Source organism: Sinocyclocheilus grahami, unplaced genomic scaffold (assembly GCF_001515645.1).
Source record: "Sinocyclocheilus grahami isolate Dianchi unplaced genomic scaffold, SAMN03320097.WGS_v1.1 scaffold134.1, whole genome shotgun sequence".
NCBI classification, from domain to species: Eukaryota; Metazoa; Chordata; class Actinopteri; order Cypriniformes; family Cyprinidae; genus Sinocyclocheilus; species Sinocyclocheilus grahami.
The window spans coordinates 2594805-2604925 of NW_015505313.1; the positions used below are offsets into that span (position 1 = coordinate 2594805).

At 38.7% G+C, this 10121-nt stretch overlaps 1 pseudogene; it reads right to left on the reverse strand.

The window, feature by feature from the left end:
* Positions 1–10121, reverse strand: part of LOC107590940 (usherin-like) — a 257040-nt pseudogene that overhangs the window by 97444 nt on the left and 149475 nt on the right.

A 10121-nucleotide genomic window follows, 5' to 3' on the forward strand; every position in this document is an offset into this window, starting at 1 on the left:
TATATATGTATATATATACATATATACATATACACACACACACACACAGTTGTGCTCATAAGTTTACATACCCCGTGCAGAATGTGCAAAATGTTAATAATTGATACAAAATAAGAGGGATCATGAAAATTGCATGTTATTTTTTTATTTAGTACTGTTCTGAATAAGCTATTTCACATAACAGATGTTTACATATACTCCACAAGACAAAATAATAACTGAATTTATAAAAAATGACCCAATTAAAAATTTTACATACCCTTGAATCTTAATACGGTGTAATTTCCTGGATGATCCACGACTGTTTTTATATTTTGTGATAGTTGTTCATGAGTCCCTTGTTTGTCCTGAGCAGTTCAATTGCCTGCTGTTCTTCAGAAAGATCCTCAGCTCCTGCACATTCTTTGGTTTTCCAGCATCTTCTGCATATTTGAACCCTTGACAACATTGACTGTATGATTTTGAAATCCATCTTTTAACACTGGGTTTGAGGGTCTCATGCATAACCATTACAAAAGGTGAAAACATTTACTGATGCTCAAGAAGGCCACACAATGCATTAAGAGACGGGGGGTGTAAACTTTTTAAATTGGATGATTAGGGTAAATTGTACTTATTTTGTCTTCTGGGAAACATGTATTTATGTAGCGTCTGAAGTCCAGTTCTAAATGCAAAAATATGATCGTTAAACAAAATGAGAAGAATTTGCACATCATCATCCTGTTCAAAAGTGAACCGAGTGAAACATTTTGAAATATGATAGGCAACCTTTCATTGCATCTGCATTGCATCCAGTCCTGCTGATGGGTTAGAGAACCTTCTCCATGCTAAGACTGTGCTGGGAGACACAGCAAACCTTCTGACAATGGCACGTATTGATGTGGCATCCTGGAGGAGTTGGACTGCCTGTGCAACCTCTGTAGGGTCCAGGTATCGCCTCATGCTACCAGTAGTGACACTAACCCTAGCCAAATGCAAAACTAATGAAAAACAGTCAGAAAAGACAAGTAGGGAAAAAAATGTCAGTGGCCTCCACCTGTAAAATCATTCCTGTTTTGGGGGTTGTCTCATTGTTGTCCATCTAGTGCACCTGTTGTTAATTTCATTAACATCAAAGCAGCTGAAACTGATTAACAACGCCCTCTGCTACTTAACTGACCAGATCAATATCCCAGGAGTTTAACTGCCTTGATGCTACACTCTGATTAAAAAGTGTTCCTTTAATTTTTTTGAGCAGTGTATTAAAAAGAATAGTTGAACACGAGTTCCCAAATAAAATATATATTTTTTAATTGTTACTCCCTTGAGTTATTATTTTGTAATAAATGTAAAATTGTTAAAAACACTAACCTATTAATCTGAAATGTAAATACATTCTTTTCAGAGAATGCAATCCTCTTTTGTTTTAAAGATTTAATATTCAGACGGTGAGGAATCATGGGGCCATCTTTAATCTGTGCATATCACAGAATGGAGAGAGATAGAGAGAGAGAGAGGATAGAATTAATCTGTTTTTAAAAAGAGAGTCAAGAGACGGGTGGAGAATGTGAATGGCACTTGTCTAATGGTGCGGTCAGTTCTCTGTGACTCTGATTTACAAGGACTTCCTGGCCCCTCCTGAGCCTCCTCGCCTCGCTTCTAGCCCAACGCATCATCAACCCTGCATGCGGATAATGCTGCAGCTTCTATTTACTGCGAGAGTCATCCGTCCTCAACACAATCTCACTGGTCAGGGCACTTACACACCCACCCTCAAGCACACATGAGGGTATAAAATATAAAAAAATATCTGTGAGTTTCACAATATTAGAATTTTATGTATTAATATTGAATTGTTCTATATGAAAAAATGGTTAGATGAAAAGATGATGGTCAAATATAATAAAATAATACAATACAAAAATTATAAAAGTAATAGTAAATAATAATAAGTAATAAGTAACTGTAATGTGGATCTCATGACATGCACATTTCTATCCAAAAGACATTGAGACTATATTACAAAATTGCCTGGAAGCACATGAACACATCTCACCCATCAAGAAAGAAAACATTTTGATTCCGGGTCTTGTCTTAGTGCTTAGGGAGGAATTCAGGCAAAAATCATCTATTCTGAGGAGCAATCTAGTCAGCATCAGCCTCAATAATACAGCACTCCAATGCTCCAAGTGAAGTCCTTTCCCTAAGTGAAGTCTCATTCTCAATCAACCCTCCTCTTGTCCAGCCACAAGAACTCAATAACTGTTGATTACTTAAGTCATTTTGGCTGCGCTGAAATAGAATCGTCTCGATAGAATACGAATTAGAATTGAATATGCCTGTGATGGTCGAAGCACTAAAAAAAAAAGGTTATGAGAGAGAGACTGAATTCCTGGTTCTGTGGTCTCTGGTGTAGAGAACGAACTAAATGAGATCAACTCGTTGACATTACTGCAAGAAAAAAAGACGTTAATACTTTGATTGATGAGCGATGGAACTGCCAATTATGTCAATAAAGAGTATGGATATGCCAAGCTGTTGTGGGACTTTCAAAGCTTGACGTACCCATGCGTCATTTAGGAGGACAGGGTGACAGTCTGATTGAACGGTGAAGGAAGAGACGATCCGGACGTCGGAACCCAACGCTACATAGGCTGGCATACAGGAACAGGGATGTAAAATATCTGTGAGTTTCACAATATTAGAATTTTATGTATTAATATTGAATTGTTCTATATGAAAAAATGGTTAGATGAAAAGATGATGGTCAAATATAATAAAATAATACAATACAAAAATTATAAAAGTAATAGTAAATAATAATAAGTAATAAGTAACTGCAATGTGGATCTCATGACATGCACATTTCTATCCAAAAGACATTGAGACCATATTACAAAATTGCCTGGAAGCACATGAACACATCTCACCCATCAAGAAAGAAAACATTTTGATTCTGGGTCTTGTCTTAGTGCTTAGGGAGGAATTCAGGCAAAAATAATCTATTCTGAGGAGCAATCTAGTCAGCATCAGCCTCAATAATACAGCACTCCAATGCTCCAAGTGAAGTCCTTTCCCTAAGTGAAGTCTCATTCTCAATCAACCCTCCTCTTGTCCAGCCACAAGAACTCAATAACTGTTGATTACTTAAGTCATTTTGGCTGCGCTGAAATAGAATCGTCTCGATAGAATACGAATTAGAATTGAATATGCCTGTGATGGTCGAAGCACTAAAAAAAAAAGGTTATGAGAGAGAGACTGAATTCCTGGTTCTGTGGTCTCTGGTGTAGAGAACGAACTAAATGAGATCAACTCGTTGACATTACTGCAAGAAAAAAAGACGTTAATACTTTGATTGATGAGCGATGGAACTGCCAATTATGTCAATAAAGAGTATGGATATGCCAAGCTGATCGTGTGACTTTCAAAGCTTGAAGTACCTATGCGTCATTTAAGAGGACAGGGTGACAGTCTGATTGAACGGAGAATGAAGAGACAATGCGGGTGTCTGAACCCAACGCTATACAGGCTGGCATGCAGGAACAGGGACATGGCTCGTGCTCAGCGGGGGTCAGTCTCATCACTCAAGTCAGCTCTCCAAAATTAGTTTTACTGCCAAGCTGCAATTTTCATAATGTCCATGTGGCTTGTATTAGGCAAGAAAAAGCTCGGCAGAGGGACGCTGCTGCTTTGAGAAGAGTGGATAGGGTTTTGCTGGACGGACTTGGGGATAAAAGCCATTTCACTCTTTTCCTCCATCTGCCTTTGCTGCTATGGCTTTTGGGCAGGAATAAACAGCGCAAAGCCCGGCCAACCAGTCATAAACATAATGATGATGATGAGCATATGGACAGGTCTGGACCATGTCCCTACACACTGCCGCAGCTCGGAGATGCCAATGCTACTTCATATAGTTTGGACCTGAACACACACACACACACACACACAGTGGTGTAGCACTGACTGAAGAGGTGGGCATCCTGTGAATTTATCAAGAAACCACCAACTGCACACAAATATTCGATAAAAGATGACAAAAGTCATATGATATGATGTATATATAACATACTTCTGCATAAAAAGCTACCTGTAGATACTGTACAGTCCCGTTTCATATTCCTACATGTTTCAACACAAAAGGTTTGTTGTTTGTTTGTACGTTTCTTGCTGGCATGGCATAGAACAAAAAAAAATCTTACAGGCAGCAAACTTTTGATAACTATACATTAGAAAGTTAAAGTTACCCATGTTAACCTACTTATTATAAAAATTAGCATCATAAACATATGACGTTTAACTAACAGGTCAGCGACTGTTTAAAACATTTAACACTGGTACTGTAAATAAGTGTATAAATGAACAAAAAGCTCAACTGTGGCAAAAATGTTGTTTCAGCTGCCATGGTTACATATTACTACTTATTTTTGGGTGAGCATAGAAAAAATCCTTAGAAAAACTGGTTTTATACAGCGTATGCTTGCGTTTGCCCTCGTCTACACTACTGTACCAAAATACAATGGTGTTAACCTATATGTTCTGCACACTGAGGAATGAACAATATGTTCAAAGCATTTGATTGTTTCCCTAAAGTTTGTAAAGAGAGAAAAAGATGGAGAGAGAGACGGAGAAGGAGAGTCTAACGAGAGTAAGACACCCCATTGACAAAAGAGTTAATTCCTCACAGCCTTATTTCATCAAACAGTCGGCATGAAGCTTCCTTTGTTTCACCTCCCTCCTTCCTCAGGTATATCAAAAGTGTCACTAATCATTTTAAACTATGCACTTTTATGTTTCGTCTGTATCCTAAGCCTTCTACTCCGTCTGTTCTTTGATATAACAAGGACAGTTTGAGACAAGGCTTCAGTTCAGCTAAGACAAACCAAAAGATCTACTGAAAGAAGTGGAGGGAAACGTGTGGTATTTAAAATTTATACTTCTTGCGTCTTTGTGTTGAACTTGAACAATTTCGCAGAACTTTAACTTGGGTGTGCTGCTGTTTTTAACAGGGCCATCGGAGAGCGATTGGTCTGTATTTAAAGGCTGGGCATTAACATGGAGTGGCGTTTACAGGTCAGCTTCATCATCTAAGAACATGCAAGGCCATGTCCCATTCCCCCGAATCAATCCTCAATCCATACACACTCCTCTGGGAATGAGCGTTCCATTCACCTCCGTGAGAGATGAGACAACGGCGGAGCTCTGGGGTTTCAAATGCTGATGTTTGTTCATGAAACGTGCCCCAGCAACTTCGTTTTCTTTTCCCAACAGGAAAATGATCTTCCTTTCAGGTTCAGACGGAATGATAATTGTCACAGAACGTAAAGCAAAAGCAAACAAAGGTGGTTATCAGGTCGAAAGACATGTCTCGCCAGTCTCTTTGATCAGGAAAGATGTGTGTGTGCAAATGTGTGTGTTTGTGGATATATGGGTCCTGGCTGGGGAATTTACAGTTGTCTGGCCAAAGAAATATGGGTCTGGTCATATTACTTTTACATATGAGAAACAACTGACAGTCTAATGATTCCTCAGCTAAAAAAAGTATGGGAGTGGCTTTAACTGGGATGGAAAAAAAATAGTTCACACATTTAGCCATTGTGTTTGCTTAAAAACATTTAAAATTAAGGTTAAAACCATTTTTTATTCTTACGTTCTAAAGTGAATTTTCATTCATTTTTATGACTGAATTAAAATATATTTTATGTAAATTGTTGTCTGTCATTGGATTATGTTCAGAAATGTTTATTGAACATATTATCAGTATACACATTAATTCTTCAAAAATGAATTGTAATCATGTTAAAAAAAACATATTCCTTAATAAATTACAGTATTTTTATAGGCGTTACAAAAATTTTACAAAGACTAAATTAAATTTACTTGAAACAGTGTAAGTAAATGTTACTTTGCTTTGTGCAACTACTTGAAAACATGCTGTTACATTTACTAACAATTTAAATTTAATCCTACTCCAATTTTTTTTCAGTGTAGGGAGAAGCATTTATCACTTGTCATGTTGTGCTTGCTTATGACGTGCAGTAAAAGAGTAAGGAGGAGGAAAAACAAGGAAAATAAAAAAACACAAATTTTAAAGATGTATCATTTGCACTGAATATCCACCCTCATCTAAAGTAACACTGGTCCACTGACCCCTCTTTTCCAACCATTTCTTCCCACTGAACACAATGGGGGGTTGGGACGGCAGAAATCAGTAAATTGTCTTTTTTTTATCTCCTCCATGGTAATTTAGCCTTCGCTTAAACACATATAACCCAGTGCGTGTCACATGCTTCCCAACAGTCATTCTCTGTATAAATCAGCTTAATAAGTTCCCACACCATTAAGTAAAAGGAAGGATGGACCAAGGCCTATTTAACCAATGAGTTGTTACCTTTCATTTGCCTGAGAAGGTCGTAAAAAAGAACATTCTGGAGCCATAAGAGTCATAATTAAAATCAACAACAATTTAACAGTGGGAAAGTGTGGCTCCTTAGTGTGGCAATAAACTTATAGTGGCTACTCTTGTGTGCATATGCTCTTATCTGCCATTGCCATAGACAGGAAATGGCATGTCTTTAGATCACCAGCAGCGGGCATTGTTCTCTGTCAGCCAGCAGATGTCCAATGTCTCCCTGCTGGCCCCGTACAGAGCAGCGTTACGGGGCCCAGAAGATTCAGCCTGATCAAACAGCTCGCTCTCCGCCCGTGTGGAGGCATGTGATTAAACATTAGTGCAGAGAGCCTGTAGCTCTGCGTCAGATATGATGAGCCAGGGCTGAAGTTTACAGGCTGTCTGTTAATGAAGAACATGGCAATATTATGGAAATTGAGCATTTTTAAATTGTATATGCGAAAAAATACACATTTTACTTATGAAGATAAGTTTTGGAAGGAAAAAATCAATAGCAGGTGATTGCATCATTTTAGTTTGTGTACAAAATCCCAGTGAGTTACTGCATATTGATTTACAACTAACTGCGCTAATCATATTCTTGTCAGCTTTCTGGCAGATGTGGATGTTTCAGCCAGTGGAGTTTATGAGATTTCTGAGGATCATTTAGATTTCATAACATCCAACCTATTCCTATTTCATATTTCATTATCTAATCATTTAATTTTTTCACCCAAAAAAAGCCCACATTTCTAGAGACATGGTGCATTACTTGTCACATACTGTAGATACGTTAAGCCATTCTTATTTGAATGACACAGGTTCACGTACGGCTTGTTTTCATTTCTGCTTTCTCTTCCTAAGAATTTCTGTCAATCTTTACAATCTATATTCAATAAAGCAAGCACCCCTGTCACCCCAAATAAATAAAATAATGAATTCATTAAACAAATAAACAATACATTAAATAAAAACAGATAATTATTTCTTCATATTTTTTCCCCAAAAAATTAATGAATTAAAACATTACCAAGGAATGCATGAACTGATGAAATAATCATAACATCATAACATAATAAAATGTCAAAATGTAAAAGGTCAATATTGGATAATAATGTAAAAATAAACAAATAAATAAAATAAAATAGAATAAAATAATGTTTGGAACAAATGGTTATTGCAATAATTCTCTGCGGGTAAGCTAAGATCAAATCTATATAGTAAAAGAACATAATCAACGTGTGGCATGTGTCAGTTGTAGGGATTTCTATCATATACGGACACTACTATTATGCCCCTATCAGCCATCATGAGGTTTGCTAATCACCCAGCACATGATTCCAATATTCTGGGTCGACTTCCTGCCAGTCGTGTCGTCATCTACTCAGAGGAGTGATTAAAGACTGATTCAATCAAGAGACAACAAAGCTTTCTTTGTATCAAGGACTGAAAAGGTTCGTTCGCAACATATAGAAACCACGATGTCTTGTGACCACCAATGGATGGAACTATTATATCCCAAACAGGAAAAGGGCAGTAAATTAACTAGTGCCCTCAGGCCCGCACCACGGGATCTAGACGAGACTAACACATGACTACCATCACATCTGCTCCCTGAAACCCCAACGGTCCTTATGTTACAACAAAAGAAACAGAACCTTGCATGACGATTTTAACAGACAAGCGTTTAAAACTCATAAGTAGTCAAAATGTATCCACTGTATGTGTTATGCCATATACAGTGGGTACGGAAAGTATTCAGACCCCCTTAAATTTTTCACTCTTTGTTATATTGCAGCCATTTGCTAGATGTATTCTAGAGTAGCCAATAAAATTCATGTTTTATTTATAGAAAATCATTGTTTGGTGTCATATAATTTTAAGGTTAAACCCTTTGCCAAAGATTACGTTACCTCTCTAAGAGCTTACAAATTATTATAATCATATTGACCAATTGTCAAGGAAAATACAAAGATTCAAGTTGTTAAAATTTACTAAGAATCACCGGCTCGCTGGACGACCCTTGATTTAAAGTGTAAACTATCAGATTTGAATTCAGCTTTAATCAGGTTGACTCAGAATTTTCCGATCCGAGTCCTTTCAAAACTTGAATGAATTAATAATAATTAATTCCCTAAAATTAAGTAATCAAGTCATTACACAGTTTACCTAGTCTGTGTACAACAAATATATAAATAGTGTTCTATTACAGAGGGCTGTGTTTGGTACTGACCTCCTGGTGGGAGACAGACACTGGTTGGAGAGCTCTCCACACAGCCCTGACTGTTACAGGCCTTCACCAGCACAGTGTAATTAGAATACGGCAGCAGTCCTCCTATGGACACCCACTGGCCCTCTTGACCAGTGCTGAGCAGCTCTCTCGTCTCTGTGTCCGGCGTTTCAAAACTGCTGAAGTTCTGACCTGAAACACACAGAGACGCAATTTAACATCCATATAAAGGCCCATAAAAGGATCCGAGCCACGCTGACCTGCGGACATCTTCAGGAACTTGGATGATGATCATTTTGCCGATAAGCTTCTAAATACAGATCCAATTTTCTTGGATCATCAACAGCGAGGTGTCAGCATGATACATGGCCATTTGGCTTACAGATCAAACTTATGTTATAAATTAGAAGAACAGTATTTTCTTAAAAAATACCTTTCAAGCACAATTACCCTTTTTAGACTGAGAAGATGCTGGACACTCTGTTTTACTCTCTCTCTCTCTGTGTGTGTGTGTGTGTGTGTGAACCACAGTGCCCTGCTGACACAGGGAAGCCCAGGCTTTGGCTGTCTGGGTCTTAATCCAGAAATGGGGATTGATTGCTCTGCCAGCCCAGACATTGATTCAACACACAGGAAGCTGGATCCACAGAAAAAAAAGAGCGGCAAAAATAGAATAATGTTTTACAATTTTATAAATAACGGCAGAAACAAAATAGTGAGTGAGCATATTGTCAATCTGGTAAAAACCATATAAAGAGTTGTATTAAAAATAGGAAACAAAGTAAATCCATTAAAAAGATGCTCAAGCAGCTCTCAACGAGAGAGGGGGCTCGCACAGCATGATCGTTACAAATCAGAGGGTAAGCGTACTGCAAGCTAGCCAAAAAACTCAGCGCATAAGAGATGTGGAATGAAGGGCCTATGTTCACCTGATGCTGCTGGTTCCAGGTGCTCTGGGAAAAACAGAGAACTCAACTCTCACGTGAGAGGAGAACTCCGAATTCAGAAAGAATAGCGCGCTCATAGGCAACCCTTTGGTAAAAGGGGAGCACTGCTAATATTACCACGAGAGCAGCCCACGGAGCGAACCCGGGCACTCGATAGGAAGCAGCATGCTCATAGTAACCCTCAATGGTGAGGGGAGCGATACTTCCAAGCATGTCACAATAGAGAGACACTGGTTGAGTGGAGCCCAAGGTACCGGGGTCTAAATCACAGATACTCGGAGGTACTGGGCCAAACGGGAGAGGCAAGCTCAAATACGACCCTCTAAGGCGAGGGGAGCACTGCCTGAGACAGCATACACAAGAAGGTTCTCGCAAATGCCACCTATACTTTCCCGCTCAATGCCTCAGCAAGAGGGGATATCCTGGACCCCGGACATCCAGGAATTTTTTGCAGTGTCGTGCCGGGGGCCTGATGATCAAGAAGGCTCCCGCAAAAGCCTCTGACCTGGCCGCTTGATCCAGGAAGCATGAAGCCGGAACCAGGGCTATCATAATGGCTGGACATAATGTCGACGAG